The following is a 26197-nucleotide window of genomic DNA, read 5'->3' as shown; positions in this document are numbered from 1 at the left end:
GGTAACTCATCACAGAGTATTACCGGTTCATATAAAATGCCGGTTGCCAGTTTGACAAAAATGATTATTGGTAAAAATGTGTTATGCTACTTTAATCCCTCATACCGCTTGGGATCCACGAACCGCTTGGGGTCAACATGCCGCTTCAGACCGGGAAACACATTCTGCAAAACACCAATAGTCTAAAGACTATAATACAACATATCAGTTGGAACAAATACCGGTTGTGCTCTAACTCATACAAATAAAGGGGATCTCAATGCAAGTGTGTGTCCATCCATGAAAATCATAACATAAACATAAAAAATGCCAACAATCTCCCCTTTTGGCATTGATGGCAACACTTAGGAAAATAAAATTTTGACATCTAAGTGTTTTACAACAAAATCATGCCATTAGCAAAATTGCTCCCCCTCAGCATATACACTATCCCTTTAACAATACAATGTATAACACTTTTTCATATAGAGCATAAACATTGAGATATTCAGAGCATATATCAAAATTTTGATTACCAGATACTTCTCCCAAATAGAATTCTTCTCTCCCTTTTCCAACAATGACAAAGTATAGCTGAACAACCCTATTTTCATTTGATATTAAAATAATAAAAGTTTATGACAATAAGGAATAATACTTGTCAAAAACAGATTTAAAGTCCTGCAAGAATTGTTTCATCGACAAAGACCAGGACTCAAGTAGGGAGGTGGCTACTTCTTTTTCTATCTGCATCTGGGAGACCTGTTCTTCCATGGCATCAATTGTGCTCATCTCATGTGTAACTGTTAAGGCATCCAGGTTCAGATAGCACTTCTGAAGAATTTGCAATTATGGTAGTAGAACCAGTTGTAGCTCCTGCAAATCTCTAGACCGGGTGCTGATCTCTTGCTCCATTTTTGTTGACTGGATGTGAAACCGGTGAACGGTTTGCCCATAAGTTGTAAAGGAATCATAAGGGGGATTGAATGTGCTCATGTAGGACTGCAAGTATGTTTGAATCTTTTTCTTATGAGCTAGCATATCATCATAGAATAGATGGGGTTGGCAGATCTTGCTAAGTAGCAAATTTCCCTCATCTAGAGCATCCCTTATATCCTTTTGTTCTTTCTTCAGTTCAGACCAGAGCTCATTCAACTTCACCAAAGCTATGTTAAGAGCTTTTTGATGCTCCTTCTTGACATTTTCCTCTACTGCCTCTTCTAGGCTCTGCACCTGATCATCCACTACTGTGCATAGGAGCTTAAGTTTGGCTAGTGATGAATTGGTGTTGGGAAGATTTGTACCGGGTATCAAGCCAGTAAGAGTATCCACAACCACTTGAATTACATCCTGCTTCTTCTTCCTTCGAATAATTTCAAGGCACTCTTGAGCAATCTTGATGCTCTACATTAGCTCCGTTTCACTTGCAGACTAGAGATCGATAGGACTAGTGAGATCAGCTGGTTTGGCTTGACTCCTGGTTGCCTTCGAAGTCTCCATTTGGGTGTTCTTTTCCGCTTCTCCTACCTTATCCTCTTCTGATTTCTTCTTCTCCGCTTATCTCCTCTTCTCTGCTTCCTTATCCTCCTCTGCTTTTTTCTTCTCTGCTTCTTTCCTTTTCTCCTATTCTTTGTCCTCCTCTTCCTTCTTCCTTTTCTCTACTTCTCTCCTCTTCTCTTCTTTTTCTTCCTCTTCCTTCTTCTTCTTTGCTTCCTTCCTCTTCTCCTCCTCCTTGTCTTCCTCTTCTTTCTTTTTCTTTTCTTCTTCTTTCTTCTTTTTCTCTTCTTCATCCTTATTCTTCTTCTCTTCTTCATCCTTTTTCCTCTACTCGGCCTGTTCATTTGCTGCTTCCTGTCTGTCCTCGGCTTGCTTATCAACCTATTCATCCTAATACTCCTATCCTGTTGCCTCAGATGGTGTTTCCTGAGTAACATCTTCTATGTCCAGGGCATCAACATCAATAGTGTCGATCGGTTCATCAACCGAGTTTCCTTCATCATCAAATGATTCATCCGGTTTTGTTATAACTGGTTCTTTCTCAGCTTATCGGTTGGCTTCAACCACTCGATGCATCTTTAGAGCTTGTAGATCACAATTGTGTGTATCCTTGAGCACTTCCTTAGCGTTCCCTTCTAGTAATAGGAGTCTTCTTCTTCTCATGAAGAAAAAACCTTTGTATTTGTTCATTACATCGAACAGTTCTGAATTTGATACATCAGGAAAATGTTCAGCAAATTTTTTTTCTATCATTTCCTGTTCCTGCTATATGGCAATGCGCTATTTATTGTCTAAGGACTTATACAAAGAATCTAGTGTTTTAGATATAATTTCTAAAGGTGACCAGTCATTAACACATAAATACTGAATTATTTCCTTTTCAACCGCTTCCTTTTCATCATCATTAAAGTCATCAAAATACTCAATTAAATCATGTAGCGATTTTCTCGTAATATTCTTTATTGTTCTTTGACAATGTGTCAAAGGTTTATAGGAGGAGATATCAATATTTACCGATGCAGATGATGTCGGTTCATTCTTTGTCTTCTTTCTTGTTTGTCTCCCCTTCTTGGGTTACTCCTCAGACACAGTTTCCTCTGAGTCCGGTGTATTGCTTTTTGTCTTCCTTTTCCTTTTGAAGACTTTAGCCGGTGTTTCTTTTGGTTTCTTCTTGGCTGGTGACCGCTTGGTCACTTTTGGAGTTGTAGTAGTAACTGGTGCTGATGCTGTAGGCACTGCCTTTGCCTTCTTCACTATAGGTTCTTTTCCTTTCTTTGCAGAGGGTTCCTCAACTAGTGTAACCCTTTCCAAATAGGTTCTGATCCTCTTTGACTTAGGATCAAGAGGTGAGGCAATAAGGGTAGAGGCATACCCTTCCAGCATATCGTACATCACCTCATAGCCCATTGGCTCCACTTCTTCCTGTCTAGGCTCAATAGCCTCCATAATGCATTTATCCACTTGGATGGTGAAACAGATATCATCTTCATATTTCTTGATGATGTCACCTGATATCCTCATCCTTTGGATCATTTTCCATCTGAACTCATCAAAATACTTGTTCAAAACATCAGGGTAACCGGTTCTAATTGCTTGAATGCTTTCCTTGATTTGCTTGGTCACCGATTGGTCAGCAGACCACTGGACATCTCCTACTCCTAGAAAGTAGCCTTGGAAATAGAAGAACAACCCAACTAGTAGTTGTCCAAACTTGAACCTTTGTGCATTATCCTGTTTGATTGACTTCAGATTCAACAGGAATTGTCTCTGGATACTAGTGCACAGGTCAAATGATGCATCCTCCTTTATCATCCGGTAAGTGGCATTTACTGCTGTAGCAGATACAGAGTTAATTCTACTGGAAGAGAATGTCCGATTGCCTATCACCATGCAGGAATACTTAACCAGATCATCCTTGATAGAATTGACTGTCATGCCTCGTGATTCGCTCACTGAACCGGTGAGCTTGCACATTTTAGTTTTGGTTACCATCCTTAGGGCTGGCACTTCCCTTGAGCTGTAGAATCTGGTGACTATATGAAATGCCTATGGTGTGATATCATGTGTTCTCTCCATGTACATCTTGTCACCATGGACTCTACCCAGAATGATCCTTATATGATCCTCTATGAAATCCTTCAGGAAGTAAATAGCATTGTGGAGCTTCTTCTTTTCCAAAATATTATACTTTGGTTTGATCTTCTTATCCTTTCCACAAAATAAACCTAACTGGGAGTGGATAGCTAAAGACCCTAGGTCTTCAATCTTACAATCTATATAGTTAGAAATTCCCTCTTCTACTATCACACCAGCCGAAACTTGTGATAGGGCATTATACTTAGACTGTCGTTAAGTAAAACTTACAGACTCGACAGATGCACTAGAACTAGTATGAGATGTGGAAGCCATGATAGAAATTTTAAGAACTCAAGAAATACCTTTTGAAACACATGAATTTAGGGCTTGTAGATTCTCCTTCACTTCACACTCCGTCGGTTGTTGAATTACCACTTTATGTTCTCCACTTGACCATTTGCAGTTTGAATTTGAATCTCCTTTGCGGTTTCTCAATTTCTCAAAATCTCAGCTCAAATTGCATTTTCGTCACTCTACTCTTTGAAAAACTTTTCTTCGCTCAAAAACTGATAGTGAGAAATGATTTGAAAAATGCTTTTAAACATATTCCTCACCTACCATCATTAATGCTCTTCCATTAGGGTGTAAACCCTAATTTGCCTTTTTACCATTTTTCAGGCTTCTGCCAAATGACAGGTATCACATACTGGTTAAGGTCTTTTACCAGTGTAAACTAGGGGTTCGAAACATTTCACCGTTCGCTCCCCCTAAGCTTTTTTGAAGCTTAGTTTGCCAGTTCTGTGATTTCCACACTAGGTGCAGAAACTGGTTCCTCTTGTAACACTATTGGTTTCTTCTTCTAGGTTTTGTTCTTGTCTGCTTGAACAGTGTCAACATCAATGTTTCCTTCTAGAGTGATCGATATATCATTAGATATATTCTTTCTTGATCTACAGAATCTGACAATGTGACCCGGTTTGTTGCAGTGATAGCAGACCAATCTAGGTGCTCTCCAAGGTCCATTGTTCATGTTTCCATTCTTCCTTCTGCATGTTGCAACAGTATGACCATGACCATGATAGACCATACAATTTTCTCTCCATCCAGTTGCCGCTTGATAGCCACCACTTCTTTGCTAATGATTGAAGGCATTAAACCAGTTGTGATTCCAGTTCACAAAAGGTTCAGGACCAACTCCTTGGGTCCTCTGAGGATATCTATCAATGTTGTTCATAACTGACTTGCATTTAGATGCTCTATGCCCATACTTGTTGCATGCATAATAGTTACCATTGAATCTATATGATCTAGGCTTATCATTTAGGAAATAAGGAAAATTGTTGTAAGCCTTAATCCTACACACATTTGCAGTATGTCCTTCTTTAAGACAGTTGAAGCAAACAGGTTTAAACTTTTGCTTACCTTTATCCTTTGATGTTGGTTTTTTCTTTGACATTCTAGCATTTGTACCAGAGGTCTCACCTTCCTCATGACTAGAATAACCAAGTCCATTGGTATTCTTGACCGGTTTGGCAGATTCAAGCTTTTGCTCTAGCTTGACAGTACTCTTGTTGAACTTAGCAAGTATTTCCTTTGACTCAGAGAGTTCTTTGGAAATAGCAACATTTGTTTCCAACAGGTTTTCATTCTCAGAGATGGCAATGTTTAGTTCTCCTTGCATGTCTTCCTTTTCCACTTTGCTTGCATGGAGTTGAGCAGTTAGGGCACTGATCTCTTGTTTTAGCTTGGAGATCTCATGATCTCTTTCTTTCACTAGATCTTCAGCTTTCCTCTCGTTCTCTAGCTCTTGACACATCCGGATAGTCAGTCCTTCCAACTCCTTTCTCAAGTTGGAGTTTGATTCATTCAACTTATTTACTTTTGCAATTAGGGCTTCCATGTCTACTTCATCTGAAGAACTATTTTCAAATAGTTCCATCAGCTTTTCAGCATGTTCTCTCCTTTTTTCTTGAGATGCCTTGTATTTGACCATAAGATCATCATAGGCTTGCTTAGACTGAGTGAGCCGATGTGTAAGTTCCCTTATAGAGTATTCCCCCATATCTCTTTCCAAGTGGTTAAACTTATAGAAAGGTAGGCTTTGATACCAATTGATGAATACTAAGAGGGGGGGGTGAATTATTATGCCAAAAAATCTCTGCACTTAAACACTTTGTAAGACTAATAGTAAACTGGTAAAACAATTTAGTAGACAAACCAAATAGCTAACAATGCATTCACCCACAGAAGCAAAAACACCATAACACAAGAGATTTTGACATGGAAACTCAAATGGGAAAAACCACGGTGAGATGGAACTCACAAGTAACTATCTGCAGAATAGGAACCAGACCGGTTAAGGTCAGACCAGTTAAGGTCTTACAATGTTCTTTACTAGAACATATCCTGTTAAGAATCTCAATCTCTGTTAGGAGATAAGTCTGATTAAAGACTACCTTGCTAGAGGATTTTAGATCCACTGATGTGAACCACCTTGTTAGAGGATTTACAAAAGGCTTTGGGGCCTACCCGGTTAAGGGCTACAGACTTGTCAAAGATGTGAGTAATCAACAAGTGTTTGATCTATCTAGTAGCACAGACTGCTCGGTTGGATCCTTGTTAGCTCATTCCTAATGCACTCCAGCATTACTTCAGTCTTCTACACATTCATATTCTCTCCAATTCCTCAACCACCTTAAACCCTAGCAACAACATAAAATTTTGCTACAACCACAGTAACAACCTAAAACCCTAGACATGATGTCCTTATAAAGGAATCTGATTTCATGTCAGTCCAATAGGATTACATAACGATTTCCTAGGTTCAATGAACCTAGACATACTTGGTACCACAACACAAAAAGCACTATTAAGGTGTCGGCACCATCAAACAATCCTGTGGATGGTAACTCATCACAAAATGTCAGTTGGTAACTCATCATAGAGTATTACCGGTTCATATAAAATGTCGGTTGTTGGTTTGACAAAAATAAAGACTTGTAAAAATGTGTTATGCCGCTTTAATCCCTCGTACCGCTTGGGATCCATGAACTGCTTGGGGTCAACATGTCGCTTTAGACTAGGAAACACATTCTGCAAAACACATATATAGTCTAAAGACTATAATACAACATACCGGTTGGAACAAATACCGGTTGTGCTCTAACTCATACAAATAAAGGGGATCTCAATGCAAGTGTGTGTCCATCAATGAAAATCACAACATAAACATCAAAAATGCCAACAGGTGTCATAGATGAGGAATCAGAAGATGAATAAAATAAAGATATTGTGTTTGTTGCTGTCAAGGAAGATGTGTTAGACAAGAAGGCTCTTGTCTCCCGCTTTGATAATTCCAATGAGTGGATTATTGATAGTGGTTTTTCTCACCATATGACTAGTGACCGGAGCAAGTTTCTATCCTTGGAAGAGTATGATGGTGGTGTGGTTCACTTTGGCAATGATGCACCATGTATGGTCAAAGGCAGCGGGTGCATCTCTCTGAATGGAAAGAGTAGTGCTGACAATATGTATTGGGTTGATGGTCTCAAACACAACCTTCTAACTGTTGCCCAGCTAAATGACAGTGGTCTCACTCTAGAATTCAAGAATGGAGTGTGCAGAATCAAAGGAAAGAATGGTGAATTGGTGGCCACCAACATGGAGACCAAAGGTAACCTATTTCAGCTGAATGCAAGTTTAAGTACATGTCTTATGGCTAAATTTGATGATAGATGGATATGGCATAGGAGACTCTACCATGTAAACTTTGATAACATTGTGAAGGCCAGTAAGATCAAGGTAGTTAGAGGGTTGTCGGTGCTGAGCAAACCGAAAAATACCTTGTGCAGAGAGTGTCAACTAGGGAAAATGTCTTCCTCAACCTTTAAAGGTAAACCTTTCATTGCTGACAATTTGCTTGATCTTGTGCATACTAATTTGTGTGGTCCTATGAAAACTAGGAGTGTGCAGGGTGATAGGTACTTCATGATTCTCATTGATGACTCCTCAAGAATGATGTGGGTCACATTCTTGAAAGATAAGTTTGAAGCCTTTGTAAAGTTTAAAGCTTTCAGAGCATTAGTGGAGAAGGAAAGCAATAAAAGGATCAAGTGCCTCAGAACTGATCAAGGAGGGGAATTCACTTCCGGTGAATTCAACAAGTACTGTGAAGAACATGGCATCAAGAGGCAACTATCTGCCCCCAGGACTCCACAACAGAATGGCCTAGCAGAGAGGAATAACCGGACTGTGGTTGAAGTAGCTAGAACTATGTTAATTCAAGGAAAGGTAGCTCACACCTTTTGGAGAGAAGTAGTGAGCACTATAGTCTACACAATGAACTGGGTACTCATTAAGAAAGGTAAGGATAAAACTCATTATGAGTATTGGACCGGTAAGACACCTAGGGTTAGCTACTTTAGAGTGTTTGGTAGCAAATGTTACATCAAGAGGAGCGAACACTAGAGAAAATTTGATGCGAAATGTGATGAGGGAATATTCCTAGGATATTCCACCAAGAGAAAAGCTCTCAAGTGTTTCAATAATAGGACTTATAGAATTATGAAAAGCATCAATGTAAGAGTTGATGAAAAATTTGAGAAAAATGAGGAAATCGACAGTGAGCAAGCGGTAAATGAACCAGTTGTAACCTTTTGGGAATTGGTTGTCAGTCAACCAAGTACCAGTAAGAGTGTTCCTACACCGGTAGATGTAGATGCTGATACTGATGGAGATGAGGATGAAGAAGAAAAGCAAGAGGAATCTATCAAGACCATTCCTCGATATGTCAAGTTCAATCATGATCCTAAATAGATCATAGGAGATAAAGATGCAGGAATCCTTACAAGAAGAAAGGTCAGAGAAAACTCATGTATGATCTCAGAATTTGAGCCTAAATTATTTAAAGAGGCACATAAAGATGAAGACTAGTTCAAGGCAATGGAAGAGGAACTTGACCAGATAGAGAGAAATGGTACATTGTCTTTGGCACCCAGACCAGAGCATAAAAATGTCATTGGTACCAAATGGGTTTTCAGAAATACGCTGAATGAGGATGGCACAATGATTAGAAACAAAGTTAGACTAGTGTGCAATGGATATGCCCAAGAAGAAGGAGAAGACTATGGAGAAGCCTTTTCTCCTGTAACCAGATTGGAAGGAGTTTGTATGCTTCTTGCATATGCATCTTTTAAAGGATTAAAAGTATATCAAATGGATGTGAAATCAGCAATCATAAATGGTGTACTTGAAGAGGAAGTGTATATAGAGCAACCAGATGGGTTTTCCCTATTTGAAGACACTCATATGGTGTGTAGGCTACATAAAGCCTTATATGGTCTAAAGCAGGCACCTAGAGCATGGTATGAATGCCTACATTCCCATCTTGTGAAGATTGGATTTGAGAGAACAAGTGAAGATAGCAATATCTACTTGAAGTCTGAAGGAGATCAGATACTGATCTGTGAGGTATTTGTTGATGACATTATCTTTGGTGGAGATGACAAGATGAGTCATGAGTTTGTAGATGAGATGAAGAAAGAGTTTGAGATGTCACTTATAGGGGAGATTAAGTTCTTCATTGGACTGAAGATTCAGCAGATGAAAGATGGAATATTTATCACTCAGTCCAAGTATGTCAAAGAGTTGTTGAAGACCTTTGGCATGGAGGATAGCAAACTAGTTGGTACACCCATGGTGACCGGTTGTAAACTATCCAAAGAGGATGACTCAAATTGGTTGATGAGAAGGAATACCAATCACTGATTGGTAAGTTACATTATGTAGTGCATATCAGACTAGATATTGCACATGCATTTGGCATTACTGCAAGGTTCCAGAAAAGTCCAAGAGAATCCCACTTGGTTGCAGTCAAGAAGATTCTTAGGTATCTGAAGCGAACTATTGATTATGGATTGTGGTATCCATATAGCAAGAATTTCAACTTGAAAGTATTCACAGATGCTTATTGGGCAGGTAATGTGGACGACCGAAAGAGAACAAACGGTGGTGCATTCTTTCTCGATGGTAGACTGGTCTCATGGATGAGTAAGAAGCAGAGTTGTATCTCTTAGTATACAATGGAAGCAGAGTATGTTGCAGCTTTCATGAACTGCACTCAAACAATTTGGATGAAGCATGTATTAAATGGCCTCAAAGTTCTTGTATCTAAATTGGCAAGTATATTTTGTGACAATACTAGTGCAATTAACATCTCCAAGAATCTGGTTTTACATTCTAGAACCAAGCACTTTGAGCTTAAGTATCATTTCTTGAGGGAAAAGGTTCAGAACAAAGATATTGTACTGGAACATGTTTCCAATAAGGAGCAGTTAGCAGACATATTCACCAAGCCTCTCCCAAAGGCTACATTTATGTACTTAAGAGGAGAATTAGGGGTGCTGCCCCTTCAGGAGGTAAACTAAAGGTATATGCTCCACATCAGTCAAGTATTGCATAGTCAATTTTTTCTTCAGGATTGATGTGTTGAAGGATGCTACTCCTCAGGGGGAGCAGCATAATGGAATAGGAAATCTTGTGCCTCCACTTTGGCATTGTTGTCAAAGGGGGAGAAGAAGTGAAGCGGAGAAGATATCTGTAGAAATTGGGGGAGAAGATGTGAAGCGGAGAGATATCTTTGTATATTGCCAACAATGCCAAAGGGGGAGATTGTTGGCATTATGTGAACCGGTATGAGGACATGATGACATTGTATGTTGTCACTGATATCATTATGCTGAAGAGGAGAGAGCCAGTATATGTGAGAACTGGTATGTTACCAAGAACTGGTATGTGTGAGAACCGATATAACACTATGAACCGACATGTGTGCCAAAGTGAAGCGGTGTGTTTGTTTAAGGTGAACCAGTATGTGGTTATGGGAACCAGCATATGGAAGCTTTGTATGACTACTGTTTGGTAGTCTCAACTTTAGGGTTTCAAGTTGAAGTGCCTCAAGCCTATGTGACTCAATCGGTGACTTTGTGTGATGAGTTAGCATTGTAACGAAGAACAGATCATGTTGCCACGTCAGCCTTGTGCGCATGAAGGATCTTGCATGAAGGAGATTGTTCCTATCTACCTTGGGAATGTGCAAAGTCTGTAAATGGTGATAACATGTGATGGGTTATCAACTGCCATGAAATCGGTAGAAAATGAACGATGGAGAACATCTTGAGATTGGCTCAAGACTGTTGCATTTAATGAAATGTGCTCAATGGTTAGGATTGAACCATTTGAATTGCTTAACCTAATAGGTTTAGGGTTTAGGGTTTATGCGACTGACCTATCTGTTTCCTATAAGGTCGATGTTGTGTTTCTTTCTGCGGTTGTTGGTAAAAGTTGTGTGTATGTATCCAAGAGAAGAGATACATGATTCTTGCCAGACCAGAAGAGAGAAGTGATACCTACAGAGTTTAAGTGAAGAAGGTGAAGAGGAGCTAAAGTGGATCTGCATTGGCATTGAGTGTTGTTACCAAATCATTGTAATACCTGTTGATCTCTAACCACTTCAATAGTTGGGAAATCCCTTAACAGGGTAGCCTTAACTGGCTTATTAAAAATCCTTTAACAGGGTGACTCAAAACCATTGAGTTCTTGAAATCCTCTAACAAGGTAACCTTTAATAGGGTTTAACCCTTAGCAGGGTATTCTAGCCATCCCTTAACCAGGTGATCCCTAATAGGATCGGTTCCTAACAGAACCTGTTGTATTAGTCTTTAAGCAGACAAGGCTCCTAACATAGCAGACTTCTAAAGAGTTCAAAAATAGCTTGTGGGTATTCATCCCCACCGTGGTTTTTCCTAGTTGGGTTTCCACGTGAAAAAAATTATGTGTCATGTGTGGTGTTATTCAAGTGATGGTTTGAGTAATTTGTGTTTGAAGGTAAATCATGTTGATCTAGCTGTTTATATATCTTTTGATGATAGATTACCTATTCATGCACTAGGGTGAAATGGAAATGAAGTATTAGATTGTATGAGAAGATAAGTGTCAACCGTTTTATGCTTGTCTCATATATTTTGGACTTTGCCAATTGTACTCTATTTAAGACCGGAGTTACTGTCTGTCTACCTATGCACAATGTCTACTGACAAACCGGTTTTAGGATTGTGTTTTTGTCTGTACTGATTCACCCTCCCCTCTCAATCCGGTTTGGTACTATCCGTTCATCATTGAGTTATCATCACCCAATTAACGAATGGCTAGAATACCTAGTTAAATATTAAACCCTGTTAAAGGTTACCTTGTTAGAGGATTTTAAGAACTCAATGGCTTTGAGTCACCCTGTTAAAGGATTTATAGCAAGTTGGTTAAAGCTACCCTATTAAGGGATTTTGCAACTATTGAAATGGTTAGAGATCAATAGGTATTTCAATGATCTAGTAATAGCACTCAATGCCAATGCAGATCCACTTTACTTTCTTCCTTCTACACACACACTCTACAGGTATCAATTCTCTTATTTGGTTTGGAAAGAATCACGTATCTCTGCACTTAGATACATACACAACATTTACCAACAACATTGACCTTATAGGAAATAGATAGGTCGGTAGCATAAACCCTAAACCCTAAACATTTAGGTTGAGCAATTCAGTCAGTTCAATCCCGACCATTGAACACTTTGCATTTGAATACAACAGTCTTGAATAGATCTCAAGACATTCTCCATCATTTGTTCTTCACCGCTTCTTGGGGACTATAACCCATCACACATTCTCCACCGTTTGTAGGAAATTCACACATTCCTAAGGTAGATAGGATCAATCTCCTTCATGCAAGATCCTTCACGTGCACAAGGCTGATGTGGCAGCATGATCTGATCTTCGTTATACTACTGACTCATCACATAATGTCATCGGTTGAATTACATAGGCTCGAAACACTTCAACTAGAAACCCTGAGGCTAGGACTACCAACTGGTAGTCATACCATATTAAACCTTGATAGAAAACATTCCATATACTGGTTCACCATTCAATATACCAGTTCACTTGAACAAGCGTACCACTTCACCTTTTGCACATATACCGGTTCACTTTGCCAGTTGCTTAACTTCAATAAATCGGTTCACTCTTCAACATATTATTGGTTCACTCTTCAGCATATTACCGGTTCACTCTTCAGCATATTGACATCAATGACAACATAATATCATCATGTCAACATACTCTGCACATATGCCAACAATATGCACCCAATTGAATGTGTACATAACAATGCTAATAGCTTCTCTCCAATAGATATGCAAAACATTTCCTTCAATCATCATAGTTCTAGCATCATCCAAAACAGTTCTATTCTTCCTTTCAACAACTGCATTCTGTTGAGGGGTTCATGGACCATAAAACTATCTTTGGATTCCATGATCTTCTCAAAAGGAGTTAAACTCACCGGAAGTTAATTCTCCTCCTTTCTCAGATCTTAGACACTTCATCTTCAATCTTGTCTCTGCCTCCAATCTAGCTTTTAATATTTTTAATTTCTCCAGTGCTTCAGATTTCTCCCTTAGAAAAGTGACCCATATCATTATGGAATAGTCATCAATCAACAACATAAAGTATCTATCACCCTACAAGATTCTCACCATAGAAGGTCCACATAAATCAGTATGCACAAGATCTAATAACCAATTAGATGTATATAGTTTTCTCTTTAATGAAATTCTTGTTTTCTTTCCCAATTGACATTCTTTACACACCGGATTAGTAGGCTTCACTATCTTAGGTAGATCTCTAACAACTTGGGTGGAACTTATCTTAATCATGCTGTCAAAGTTAACATGACACATCCTTCTATACCACAACCAACTCTCATCAATCTGAGAAATTAAACAACTTTTCTCACTAGCATTTAGATGAAAGATATTACCTTTAGTTTTAGTTCCTGATGCAATTTCTATACCGAAGCTATTTAAGATCTTACATTTCCCATTCTTGAATTATAAATCATATCCATTATCAACCATTTGCCCAACACTCAAAAGATTATGCTTCAAACCTTCAACATATAAAACATCATCATTATTATACTTGTATGAGACATTGTTATTTACAATATTGTTTCAAAGAAAATTGAAAAAGCATGCCCAAGTAAACCAAGAGATGGAGATAGGATGCCCCCTCAAGAGATCGTTTGTGTATGAAAGAAAAACAAGAGGGGAAAAAAGTAGATGCTAAAAATTGGTAAACATTTGGAATTTTTATTTTTAACCTAATCACGTGTGTATAGTCTATTTAATTCATGTGATCCTCTCACACTTTTCCTTTCCCATTTTCCATCTCGTTTACATAATTTTCTCCCTATTTTGAGTCTAGGATATTATTTTGACTTAAAATACACCCCATCAATGTCAGTTCATGCCCATTTTGATCCTATAATGTCAATTCATCCCAAAATCTATCTTGATTAGGCCATTTTGCTCTTGTTTTGATCCTGTCATTTCCTCTTTCCCATTTTTGGTTTAGATAGCATCATTTTCTCCCAATTTTGAGTTTATGACATCATTTGCCTCTTCTCCTGCCCCACGATGTCACATCAGTCCCATTTCAATATTTTAACCTACTTTGACCTAATTTACCCTCTTTTACCTAGTTTGACATAATTTTTGCTTTTTGATTTAGTTCTTCCCATTTTCTATTTGAACCTTCCCAATTCTTCCCATTTGTTCCTGATTTCATCCAACTTGACATTATTTGAGCAAACTTAGGTCTCTGGATGTTATTTTGACTCATTTTTCCTTTTAGGTTTAATTAATTAGTCAATTAATTAAACCTCCCTTCTTACTAACAATTATTCTAAAAAATAAATAAATTTAATAATTTATTCATTTGTCCCCTTCATCCATTAATTAAATAAATTCATGTTATTTAATTCATTTAATCATAAATGCAAATTGTAGACATGGAAATTTGTCCTAGCCTAGTTAAAAAAATATTTTATTTATTTAATTGGTCCCACTTGTTTAATTAATTAAAAAAATCTTTATTTATTTAATTAATTTGTTACCTTTTCCCTCAATGACACTTGTCACTCATCTCTTAATTTACCTTTAACCACCTCTCTAATATTTTCATATTTTCCATACTACCCTCTAATCCTAGCCGACCATTTATCCCTCCACCTCTTAATCCTATATGTTTATTTTCTAAGGTACTCTCTATATAAGAGGATCCTTCCATCCTCATCAACCTAATCAATCCTAATATCCTAAGCTCATGTGAATATTCATAGCAGTCAAGCAACTACACAACCATAATTTGTTCTTTCTTGAGCTCTTGTGTACACATAAAACCTAAGAGCACTCGTATCAAGCAAGATCAATGGAGATAGGAAACAATGTAGATCAAACACTAATGAACATGTGAATGGTATAATCTTTCATATTTTATGTTTTGCATGCTTTTAGGTTCTTTAGTGGTGTATGGTGGATTTCATTGTAGAACTAGGGTTTACGTGGTTGGATCTTTATTTGGTTTTACAATATTCTAAATTCCCAATTTTACTGTATACACGAATAATAAATTAATAAATTATATTTATTAATTTATTGTATATATATTCTTCAAAAACAAAGATAATTAATAAATTTTATTTATTAATTATCTCTATTTATCCTCTCATTTGAGGATAATATCAACTTTTTCTTAGTTTTTTATTCTTCATAATATCCTCCTAATTTTAGAATTTGGGAAAGTTATATCTTTCCTAATTTAAAAAAAATCAATCTTTTTGGGAATATCTCATTTATTTTAATTGTAATTGAAAAATGAGATGATTATTCGAAAATCAACTTTCTTCCATCTCTTTCACTTTATCTTCATCATCTTCATCCTTCCTCGAATGGTAGCTTTATCGTGCACCCAATCAGGTTTGTTTGATTAACCAAAAATATTTTCAATCTCAACCATCCATCAAGTTTCTAGGTTTTTATAAATTGGGACCTCGTTCTTCATTCGAAGGATCTAACTTTCATGCATTGTGACTCTATCAAATTGTTTAGCCACCATCTAATTTTAATATTTTTGTTTTGTAAAACTCATTTAATCTTAGAATTGCATTTTTTAGTATCATTGATATCATCCTTGCTTTCCTTCATATTTGCACCTACACAATGAAAGTGACATCAAATTAGAGGGAAAAGGAAGAACAATGGAGCCATGTTGAAAGAATGCTGATATCTTTTATTTAGTTTTCATGTTATTTTTATTTCATTTCAATGTCTCTATTGGTAAGATTAAGATAATTTATCATAGTAGTTAAGTAGTTTGTGATTTGGTTTGATTGTGCTTTGGTTTTCATGATTAACCCAATTTTCTCGATCTACACTATGAAAACCCACTTCCAGCTGACTCTAAAGGGTAGACCTAGTGAGACCTACCTCAATACAACTCATAGAGGGGAGAAAGAAGAAAATAGAGAAAATATAGACCAAAGAATACAATACTACCACCCAAAAGAAGATAGATATTGTAGTGGCCACCTAGAAACCCTAGACAAATAAACTAGATTCTATCTACAAAATTGGTAGAGATATTTTTTCTTCTTAATTTATCACTTAAAGAAAGTACATTCATATAATCACACATGATAAACCATTTATATTTAAAACATTTAAATCTAACAAACCTTATACTCTAGGGCAACTAAATGTCATTAATAACTTAACATTGAATGCAACTAAGATAAGATGATATCATTATTGAATTCAAATACAACCACTATCCTATGTGTCATTTCTAATAAAAGGAGTCTAATCAATTTATGATTAACTTTATCCATAATCAACCGCGTTCATTTCCACAATTACTAGGTTCATTCATTTACCTAATATTTAAAAATATTAGCATACATTGAGAACTATCAATTATTATTCATTAAATGTAAAGGAACATTTCCTATGCATAATTTATTTCACAAGTATATAGATCAACACATTTATTTCTTATAATAAATTCCCTCAATTTAATTTTATTAAATACATGATAATAAATTATGTCTATGTTAACACCAAAATACATACCACAGTCATATAATAATACATCATGATATCCATCACATATAATAATACGAAAGCAAAGGATGCTAATCTCTACCAATGCATATTGGACACCTAGGTAGTAACTCCTTAAATTGTCACATACATTCATTTATAGGTTTCCCAACTCCAAGATATTCGGCTAGTCATTAATCCTCATTCCCTAACATGAGATTGAGTTATGAAGTACCATGCATACCAGGCTGTACTCTAAGATAAAACCATTTATTCACTAGCTAATACTCATCATTTAAAATCTATTCACCTAAGATATGATACCACACAACTTCATCATAAAAAAAACATATTATAGAGCAATATACTATTTTTATTTAATCCCATTTCTTTTAATTCCTATAATAACAACTTCATATGATCTAAATCAGATTCCTATCTTAATTCCAATCAATATTGTAGAGGTATAAATTTGACCATTTTCCTAACTTAATATTTAATATTTATTTTAACCCCATTTCCCCTATTAATTAAATTCTATTTAATTAATTTCTTCATATTCATCTATTTGATTAAATAAATTACTCAATTTATTTAATTAAGTTCACCTAAACCTTTTCTAGCCTTTAATTAAATAAATCACTTTATTTAATTAATCCCCCTTTCTCCCTTTTTAATTAAATTTACATTTAATTAAATCGATCGTTGCAAATAAATAAATCTAATTTATTTATTAAATCCCCCGACTTGTATTTATGCAAGTTGCATCTATTTTGTTGAAATAAAGTAATTTTATTTTAATTAAAATCCTCCTCCATGCACTTGCATTTTCCTACATCTCCCACTTGCCTCCTAAACCCCTTGTAGATTCTTCTAATCCCTTCCAATTTAGCCTAATTCATCTCCTAACTATTGTCACATTCCTAAGCAAAAGAAGTCACTTCTCAAACCCTCCAAAGTCTTTGAAATGCATTAAAGGCTTTATGTCCTCAACAAGTTAACCCTCAAAGTCTTCCTAGCCATTAATGGTTAACTCAACCTTCTTGCATGTTTAGAGACTTTTGTCTAACTTAACCCTCATCTAACCCAAGGGTCTCATCAAGAATTCATGGCTTTAACCTTGGTTATCCCTTTAACCCTTGCACAAGAGTTTACCCCTTGGGTAAAATCTTTATCTAATGAATAACCCTAACCTAACATTAACCCTTACCTCCTAAGGTAACCTTCATGTCTTCTCAAGCATTTTATGCTTCTTACATCTCCTCTCAAGCAACCTTTTGTTGACAATTGTCACCATTTCATTGGTGAGAATTGTAAACATGGATTGATTAACTTTCAATCCTGGCCCTTGTTAAGATTATCCAATTTTGACCATCCATTGCCCTATTTTCCCTATAAATAGAGCTCTCATTCCTCATTTTCATAATCTCTATATTTTCATGCATCTACATTATAGCCTAAATTACTAAACATTTAGTGTCTCTTTGTTAAATCATCATAATAGAATTTAGAAGCATTTAAATATATCATAGAATATTCATGTGCTAGGATAATTTGCTAATCTTTTATCATATCATCATCTTAATGATAGCTTAATCATCATAGTTTCAATATCATACATCTTAGAATGAATTCTTGCATATAAATAAAACATCACTCATTCTTGGAGTTGTCATTCCTAAGTCACTTTTCTTAGTGATTTGAGAGAAAAACATTGACTTTAGGGATCTTATGAGATAGAGAACAATGGGACACCCCTTGGGAAGTTGAATTGATTGAATCAATTCATATACTTGCACCAAGAGTCTCATTGGTGTGTGGGTATCCTAGATTTGAGTTATTTATTTTCATCACTACATTTCCCCGCACACATTTATGGCCCCTACCGTGGGGCTCATCCCCATAAATAACATCATTTTTTATGAAGGACAAGGATTACAAGCACACTGAAATACCCTTTTAGCATGTCCAGAGTATACTTTAGAGCATCTGTGGGAAACAGTAGCGCCTTCATCGCACTTTTTAGTGCATAGGAACCTTCTTGTAGCACTTTAGAGCTTACTTTTAGCATATAACAATTTCTATTTCTTTCTTGTGAATCAAAGTATCAACATAGCGCATTAGGAAATTAGTGTAGCGCATAGGAGTCATACTTTAGCACTTTTGTACCTTTTTGTAGTGCATCTGTGCAGAAGTTCAGCGCATGAATCTAGTAGGAAGAAGGGATAATTTGTAATAGAGTTAGAAAATTAGGCTTGTATAAGCTCATCTAAGGCCTTAATTTTTTTATTAAATTTCATTTGTTGCAGGTTACTAATCATTTCTTGCAGATAAGAGGAGTTAGATTTAGGCATTTGATTGTTTTTACTCCCAGCTTTGTCAAGTTTGTTTAAGAAAATTCATTTCCTGTTGCTTAAAAAGAACCTCATCACTTATTTGGTGATTAAAATAAGTCCTCACTTATATTTTGCAAAAGGCTAAAAGGAACTACAAACAAACCTTTATTTTGCAAAGTTAAAAAGGATCTCACTTTCATTTTGGTACAAATTAAAAATAAATTCATTGAGAATTGGTTGTACGATTTTCATTTTGTTGACCAGGTTTATTTTTCAAAGTTTTTGAACCACACATTTTTCTATGAAAGGCTAAAAACAACACCATGTTTGTTGGAGAAACCTGTAATGCCCCGCCAGGAAACCCCTAAGGGTTTAAGTTAAAAACACTCAATTAGAGTGTAAATATTTTTTTTTTTTAAATAATGATTAAGAGCGTTAATGACTAGTTACAACATTAAGATAATTTGGAGTTATCTGAAACATAGATAGCACAACAGACGGCTAAACGATCCTAAGGAGTTTCCCTACATGATTACATAACCTAGCACCTAACTCAACTTGCATCAAATGATCCATTAATCTGGATATCCTAAATGTGGGATAATGCATAAGACATGATTATATATATGTTCAATGATATGACATCTTAGAATTTTAGGAAGCATGCATTTACTTTGGGTGGTTAGGGGGCCATTGTGAGGTTATTTATTCAATGCACTTAAATTCATAATTTCATTTAGAGGCCTCCAAAAAAGGTTCCAAGCATTTAATATAATGAAGTTCATTCATTTGGTTTTAAGATAACCACCCACAATTGATATCTTTCTTAAATATTAAAAGTATGGTTAATAAGAAGAATTCGTTCATTAAAGATTAAACTTCCATTAATAGAGTGAGGACCCTTCATTTAAATACAACATAACCATCTAATGAGTCGTAATTCTCTTATGGAAGATAGAATGTGAGTAGCCATAGAATTCATTGAAGATTTAATAATGCTAATAGATGGCTAAATTCATTAAGGTGAAAATGTATGAGGACCACATGAGTTCATCCTTTAAATTAAGATATAGTTAGCAAGATGATATTCATCATTACAGGATTAAAATATAAGTTCATAGTGACGTTCTTCCATTAGGATTAGAATGTAACTATCTTATTGCATATCACTCTTTTTAGTTAAATGAAGTTAATATGAAGAGGTACGTTTATTAAGATTAAGATTTAAACAACTATACCAATTCTTCCCATTTTAGTTCCATTTTAGCAATCATAAGGGATTCTTTTATTAAGGTTACAAATATGGATACTAGTTGAGTTCACCCAATTATCAAGTTAATTTTGGTAAGGATTATTTGTTAAGATTAAAACGTGAAATAACTAAACCAATTCATCCAATGTAGTGTAACATAACTAACATGGCGTTACTCATTTAATAAGGTAAGAGGGTAAATACCGATATGATGTACGTCCTTTAGATTTCAATCTAGGAATTAAAAAATTAATTCTAACTTGGGTTTCCATTCTCATTTGTTCGATTTACATGCTTAATAACAAGTTAATCCAATGATGTAACCTAGCAAGATTCTTTCCACTATTACTACTTTTAATTCACATTATCAAAATACTTTTTTCCATAATTTTAATTACAAACTTCCATGAACCTAATTACTACGTTTGCCAAGATGAATAATTTTATGCACTTAGATTTAAATTCATTAATTTCCATCGTACACTTTGCAAGATAACAACCATACATGATAACTTAAAGCATGAAACAAGGAAGCTAAAAACATCGCATAACATAGATATGATCTCGGAGTTCACCCCTCAAGGGCTACATCTCCGGGTCTGCTCAACTGCAAGACCCCTTTGGCATTAATATTGTTAGGAATACATAAATTACATGTCTTTTACATCTTTGCCACTTAGGCGGATACAACGAATTTACAAATGACCACTTTGATCCCCAAGTCCTAATTGACTTCCACGTAGAGGCAAAATCAATAGTGCATGCTATAAGGAAGTACAAGGTGCATTGCCCAACAGTACCCTATTTAGAGACCTAAGACTTAACAGGTGTCCCAATGACAACACGACAGGGTCCAAACAATTACATCAAGGTTTTGCCATCACTTTAACAAGAAAGTACAAATCTTAAACTTATAACTTTCCAACTCGATACATTGTCCCACTTCCATTCATTTTGCTAGCATATCGATGAAGTAATAACAAAATATATGAAGATAATTTAGATTCAAATTTCATACTCTCCTATACTCTAGTTTTCATTTCTAAAATTCTCGGGAGATCTTAATCATTCAAATCGAAAGACCATGCTTATTTAAAAAAAACAACGTCTTATTAAAATATATTTCATAACATTAGCACTGGTGTTTTATTTCAAAGGTCTTCAATTACAGACAATATTTGATCTCTTCTCCAAGGATTACCCTTCCTATTAAAAGAAGTTCTGAATTTAAACGTTTGTTAATACCAATTTAATAAATCCAAGATTAATAAATTTTAATTAATCTACAAATAAAAACAGAATATGCAATCTCCATTATTTGATATATATATATATATATATATTTGGGACTAAAATCTAAATTTATAAAAAAAACAGATTTTTCTACGAACTTATTACAACTTCATTATTTCATCCCCCATGACATTTTCTTCCATTTTATATTTATCAATATTATATATATATATATATATATATATTTTAAAATATATTAAAAAAAAATAAAACAAGCTTTATTTTATTGGGGAAACCCTAACCTACAGGCCCCACCTCCCATCTCGGGAGTGGGTGGAACCCGCACGCAGGTCCCTGCGGCCCACAGCACGGACGCAGGTTCCTGCGAAGCCACACTGTGGACGCAGGTTCCCTGCGGCCCACGTTGTGGACGCGGGGTTCCCTGCGGCCCACATTGTGGTCGCAGGTAGACTGTGAGCCACAACGGCGCCGCGGGGGAGGGGTGGGTTGAGCTTCGGCTCCCCCCACCGAAAACCCTAATTTAATTTTTTTTTTTTTAATCTCTTTTTTTTTGTTCAATCAATTCTTTTTTTTTGTATACTTTCACAGTTTCAAACTAAAACGTCTCTGAATGAGAATATTGAAAGAAAAGAGCATACACAGTCACAGCCATCTTTTGCCCTTTTTATTTTCCTTTTTTTTCTAGACTAACCAAAATATCAGAATGGGGAAAGATTTCCAAATAACAGCTCATGGTTTTCCCCCAAACACAAAAAAAATACAAAAAAACTCTTAGATAGGTAAGATTTACTAACTCATAAGGCAGTAAAAAAACAAAATCTTGATCCAATGTCCACCATTATTTCAAACTAGAACTCAGATTTTTTTAGAGAGAATCAAACCCATTCCTTTTGGTTTAAAATGAAATAAAAGATAAACAAGAGACCTACCTCCCATTAGCATTCCGGGCATGAATTTGAAGAAGAGCTCCACCTGCAACTCCGAGCAAATTCCCCCCCAACTTTTTTTTTTCCCCCAAAAACCAGCTCTCCAAAAAAGAACCCCCAAAAACATTTCAAAACTAGGTTAAATGAGAAACCCTATTTTTGCCCTAATTTTCAATTTCGAATTTAGGCATTTTTATTTTTAAAATAAAAGAAACATGAAAATGGAAACCATTATTTTCCACTGCTCAATAAATCTAACTTGTTTTATTCTAATTAAAATTAAAATGCCTCTATTTCTTATTTAATTCTAATTTTAATCTCCCAATGTCAATTCAGGCCTACATTTATATTTTGAACTGTTAGCAAGGGTGAGATATTTAAATTAATTTAAACTTCAAAAATCAATCCTTTATACTATATCTATTTTGCAAGTAAAAAGAATAATAATTTTCTTTTAAATAATAAAATTTATCCTTTCTATTCCAAAATGCGAAAATGATGAATTTATTTCTATTTCCCAAATGACTTTAAATCTTTCCTTTCTAAAACGCATAACTCATTAAATTCGTTATTTTAAAATTAGCTATTAAATTAACTCGCTATAACATAATAAAGCGACCTTTTTAAATAAATGACTAATCTAATGCAAGAGTCTTATTTATTCTAATTTTCTCAACTACATTTGCGTAAATGAGCACATTAATCCAAGATAAATACCTTAAGCTTGCTACAATAATAATTAAAGCAATCTATTTAAATTAACGATTAATCCTATAAAAGAAACTACCTATTTAAATTTCTATATCACTAATGTGTACGTCTACTCACTAAATTGAATTTAATACTCAGGATAACAAACTCCACTTACCCCGCACAAGGCACGCAAATTGAGGAAGTCCTCCAAATCTCTCGACATGCATCCCAATGAAAAGAAAGCCCCATGAACCATGCACGATGCTCACCTGACCATGGCTAAGGCAAGATGAGAGTTATATGGCCACCAATTCCGAATTCTAAGGATGAAGGAGGTATACTCAACCCTGCAAATTCCCAAAGAAGATGAACCTCGCCTTAGGCGGTGTTGTACGTGCAATCTTCTGCACCCATGAATTCATGCAAGCATACATATACATATACATATTCAATGAGGGCGTTAGCTCCAGATTTATCACAAGGGTTAGGAAACAATTACATTTACACAAGAATCGATGCAAAAGCACAATAATAAGTATGCACAATTTATTTATATTATCTAAACTACACATTGCATCGCGGTTAACCTACCATTCAAGAATGCCACATAGGAAGTCAACCAAGGTCAAACGGGTTTTACAAGTCCAACTAGGGTAGGGGCATTACATTCTCCCCCCCTAGGCTCCGACTTACTCCTGGAAGTTGCAAAGCTAAACAGAAGTCCTGCAACACTTATTAGCCCTTAAACTCAATTAACAATTATCAATTTGCACAACCAACTATTTTGTCATCATTTTAGAACATTATTTATAAATCCTCTACAAGTGTCATCATCCATTAACAAAAAGTGCATCTAACATCATTCACATCTTCAAATATTCTAGAATTTACACACAACCATAGTAGAGAAACGAGACTTTTTCCCTTTTTATTACACCAAATTTAAGCAATTTAAAATATATAGGCACAGTTATCATACTCATTTATCAAACATGACAAGAAAATATGCTCTCAAGGTCAATTTCTTACACCAATTCATCTCTTTCGCGTAACTTTATTGCATGGAACTAGCTTCAAATATCAATTTCTACACCCAAGTTAACTTTCGACAAATAAGAGCAACGTAAGAACTCAATTGTTTACACTTTTCAGACATATAAGAACCTTTCCAATGACTATGCCCCATAACATAGTGACAAGTTAACACCATTTAATCCATGATTGCCGATAATATCCATCCACAAGACTGGTTTGCACAACACAATAGGCCACATGTGAGCATGTCTAATGCTCGGTCAAAGGTAACATATATGATCCACATCTCTATGCCTGCTCTCAGAATAAATACATGATCAACAAATGTCCAACATCTCACTCGAGGGCTTGATGGTGCTAGGGTACACCATAGCGGTGCTACCTTCCATACAAGTCCCTCGTGAATATCCCTTGTTGTGTAAGGTGTTTAGCCTCCAAGAGATAGTCACCACTCATAGGTAGGTAGTGGATCCTAGCTGTTTCCACAGCCTCACATACCTCCATCCTCAAGGTTCCCTTCGTCTACTTCCTCGTATACACTCATCCAAGACCGTCTCCTACGTTCTTGGAGAGCAATTCACATTGCAACACAAGACCAGCATATGAAAACAACAAGGATAAACCGGTTTAGCCACCAAAGTACAAAAGAGTAAAGATAATAATTGTCAATTCCAACAATAAGACAAGAAAATAATTTCCGGATTTGCAACATCAAATCAAGTAAGATCAAGATTGCAAGATCGTGGCTAAACTGTCAAGGTCAAAGTAAAATAAATTGCTGGCCCACAAAGAAATAAATAAATAATTAAAAGAAAATCATAACTGCACATTACATCACTAGGTGACTAGTAGCTAGCCACCAACGAGGAAGGAAGGAACAATCGTCTAGCTATCCTAGTAGCTCATCATGTGGTGTGGCCAAGTCACACATCCGCATGGCATGGCAGTGTGCACCTCGGCATCACCCCACATCACGTCGTCATGTGGCATGGCTCTACCCTACACCTAGTGGTAAGCCGCATGGAAATGTCTACTACATCCCGCATCATGTCTCAGCACAACATGGCAATACTCCAAGCGGACAAAGCACGCAATGGACGATTCCCGCATGCTAGTGTACCCCGCAGATAAGGCATGCGCTAGTCACACTCCGCATAGCGATGTTCCTCTCAGGATAATCGCCGTAAGCCAGAGGTATACATGGCTAAGGTCTACCCACAAGTCTACCAACACTAGTCAGTTGGCAACTTATGTAAGAAAATAACACGCCTCTCATGAAGACAAGGCAACAGATGCTCCAATAGAATCCATCAATATGCTCAAAAACTGTCATCTATATGCTCAAAATAAAGGATAGGAATTAGGCTGGCACACATGAACCTCGTAAATCGGTTCATAACAAGGGGAAGTATTGAGTACACCTATGTTACAGTTTCATTAGAAAACTATATTTTTCCTCAAAATAGGGAAGCTAAAGTCGCTTCACGTCGACATTACTCGTACGCTTTTCATACTATTCAAGGAATGGTGACTTCTACTACTACCCCTTCACATACTGACTTATCAACAACCCATGGGTTGGCACTCAGTAAGGAACAAATAAGAAACATCACATAGATAGGTATGGTTTCCCATACTCATAAGCAAACATATCCCCCATGGTTGATCACTTCACCATCCCATGGGCACACAAAACAAGTACAGGTTTTCTGACAACACACACAGAACAGCACCACTACTGGTTTAGTCACATTTACGGGGAGTACTTTACATTATGCTAACATACACTTAAGGGAAGTTTTAATCATTCTTTACACATGAATCACCAAACAAAGTTTTCTCTAGATACACATTCTGAAATTCTCAACAATTGAAATTTACACAAAGAAATAGCATCATCCTGATATCTTTCTCAATTTCCCTTAAGCCTTTTCATTCACATTACTAACTATGCAATTTCCCTTTCAATTAGAAGCCCAAAGCAACATACAATTTCATATGCATTATAAGAATTTCTTTAAATCACTGCATTCTAAATAGTATTTCAAAAAAAACAACAACAATTCCAATATTTTAGACAAGAGGAGGAAGAGAGTTGGAAAATCAACTATTTCCTACGAATGCACAAGAATTTCAAGATCACACCATATGCTCG

The sequence above is a fragment of the Cryptomeria japonica genome, chromosome 6, assembly GCF_030272615.1.
Source record: "Cryptomeria japonica chromosome 6, Sugi_1.0, whole genome shotgun sequence".
Lineage (NCBI taxonomy): Eukaryota > Viridiplantae > Streptophyta > Pinopsida > Cupressales > Cupressaceae > Cryptomeria > Cryptomeria japonica.
The sequence above is the reverse complement of the archived record's forward strand: the minus strand, read 5'-3'. Positions refer to the sequence as shown.